The sequence below is a fragment of the Macrobrachium rosenbergii genome, chromosome 25 (genome assembly GCF_040412425.1).
Source record: "Macrobrachium rosenbergii isolate ZJJX-2024 chromosome 25, ASM4041242v1, whole genome shotgun sequence".
Classification (NCBI taxonomy): Eukaryota; Metazoa; Arthropoda; class Malacostraca; order Decapoda; family Palaemonidae; genus Macrobrachium; species Macrobrachium rosenbergii.
In genome coordinates this window covers 22,731,544-22,734,424 of record NC_089765.1, presented here as the reverse complement: position 1 = coordinate 22,734,424, position 2,881 = coordinate 22,731,544, and positions in this window count along the sequence as shown.

Below are 2,881 nucleotides of genomic sequence, written 5' to 3'. Positions count from 1 at the left end.
TTGGTATGTTTGACGACTGGAGGGTGGATGATCAACATACCAATTTTCAGCCCTCTAGCCTCAGTAGTTTTTAAGATGTGAGGGTGAAGAAAAAAAAGTGCGGACAGAATAAAGTGCGGACGGACAGACAAAGCCAGTACAATAATTTCTTTTCCGAAAACAAAAAATGAGATCAAGACAAAGAGACAGATGGAGGAAATGCAAACAAAATCTATTTCCTTGCTCTAGGTAGTAATCTAACATCCTTTAAATAACTCAGGAGAACATAAATATAAATATATACACACTATAGATAAAGTATAAAGAATCGGTTACAACTGACATTTAGCTAATGACATTGATTATCTACATGAACTGCCGTTCTTACACGCTCCTAAGATCCTATAATATTGACGAATAAGGAAAAATTGCTCACACCAGCACTCTGCTTGCGGAAAGAAATAGAGTAAATGGAAAAAAATAGAGTAAATGAAAAAAAAATAGAGTAAATGGAAAATAATGGAGTAAATAGAGAATTTAAGAAGCCTCTGTGGCTGTGAGTTAGAAAGTCTTATCACTTTTCCTCGACTCATTTATTAGTGGGTAAACTGGTGGGCGGTAGACAAGGAGTGAACCTTAGACTATATAACATGAGGCATGAGCTATGCTATTCTGCCACTTTTGAAGCGAAGCCTAAAATAGTTTTCCTTTTGTAACACAGGGATTCGTGAGTTTTGTTTCAGTAAATACCGGGATTTACAACTATTTACATGTTACTTTCACCAATTTTGCCAATTTAACATTACTCTGTAGTTTCGAAACTAAGGGGAAATGCTTTTAGCGTAACACCCAACAAACCGCCCCCCCCCCACAAAAAAAAAACAGAAAACAATAAAAAAAAGAAAACACAGACACAAAAATCACATGCTCTTCTTTCCGCGAAAACAATCGTTGTTCGACCGTCACGGTCGTTCTTTCAACTTTTCTCTTTAGGTCTGGAAAATGGTTCAAGGGCCATTACTTTTCCTGGACAGCTAAACATAATGGAGCTACGCCGCCCTTTTCTGAAACCGGAAAGAAAATGTTTTGTTTTTTACTGCTACGTATTCATGGAGACTTCACATTAATGTACGTGTATATCTGTTGCTTGGCTGTAAGCATGTAATAATGATTTTATTCTTACTCTTAACAACAATGAGAAATTCACTGTATGACGTCAGATGTTGGGTCTGGGAAGTTATTGCCCGTTTGACCTCCGAATAATTGTTGTGGCCATTCGCTTACAAAAAATGTACATATGTAGGTCTACACTCACATGAACAATCATAAAACAATCCAGAAATATTGGGAGCTTGTTCCTTGCCAGAAAAAGTCTAAGTCCTCTGAAAAAAACATTTTTTTTGGTTAAGAAAAAATTTCGGATTAGACCTATAGCTCATAAAGTATTTTAACCATGCTATTGAAATTATAATAGCGAAAATATAACTATTACTGAATATATGGCATACATGTTCTCGTGTTAATTTAATTTTGTGACATTTCAAGTAGCAGTGAGTTAAAAAAATGAAAATTAACAAGTTGAATTGAATTGAATTGAATTGAATTGAAAATAAGTTCATTTTCTAAAGTCACTTATTCAAATAGACGTAAATGATTAATACCTCCACTAATATTCCAAACAAAATTATAAAAAAAAAAAAATTCGAAAAATTTTCTCATGTCCAAATACAGCCATGACATAAATTCGTTATTTATGTCGCATATTAATACCAATATGAAGAACAGGATTTTATCTCAGTTAATGTATATGAAATTTTCAAAGACTGATTAAAAAAAAAAAGAATTTTAATATCAGTATTAAGAACGGGATTTTATCTCAGCTAATGTATACGAAATTTTCAAAAAGACTGCTTAAAAGTAAAAAAGAATTTTAGCATAAATATTAAGAACAGGATTTGATTTCAGCCAACGTATACGAATTTTTCAAAAAGACTGATTAAAAGAAAGAATTTAGCAGGTAAGAAAATGGGAACAAATCTATCAAGTCCAATTGCAACGGTGCCACCCATTCGCTATTAAAGGCACGTTCCAAAAGAAAACTCTTTTCTCTCGCGGATTTTTGCTCCCAGCATTTCCGAATTCCTTTCTCTCCGGAGGAATAGACTCTACAAAAATCCTGTAAATGGAAATAACAGAGCTAAGCATCTTGATAAGAAAAATTAGCCTTTCATGACTGCACTGTAAACATCTTCTTTCCTGTGCTTTTTCATACATACATATACATGCACATATACGTATAACTGAGTCACGAAACTGTGGAACGTGATGAATATGTGAATAAAGGCAATACTACGAAGGAAAGTGAAACGACGGAGTGGTGCTAGGTCTTTCGACTTACTGCCCTTTACTTCGCAGGCTGATAGAAATATAAAAATAAGTTGACAAAGAAAGCTCGTTTAAATGGCAGATGGGGGATTATAAAGGAAAATATGTACCTAGAATCCAACACAGCTGAAGGATTAGTAGACCTACCAAAACCAAAGTAAATATATAAGAGGTTTTACAAAAGCTTAGGCCTAACAGCTCGGAAGCAGGGAAAAGTCAATTAAAAGATTATACATGCGCACATGCTGTAACTATAACATTTTCCACTGGACTCTTCAATGCATTTTTATTACGATTTCTCTTTTCACGTTTTTGCTGTTGCATCTTCGACTGTACCCTTCGTTCCTAGATCTTCAAGGTCACCTGTGGGTACGAATCCTACCACGTGTCTGAAAACAGCGAGTCGGCCTTTGATCTACTTATTGCTGTACCCTCTGGATTGGGTCCGTGGCTAAGATCCGGGCTCTCTGCTTCGCCTCTGCCGATGCAATTTTGGTAACCACAATCCATCATAATC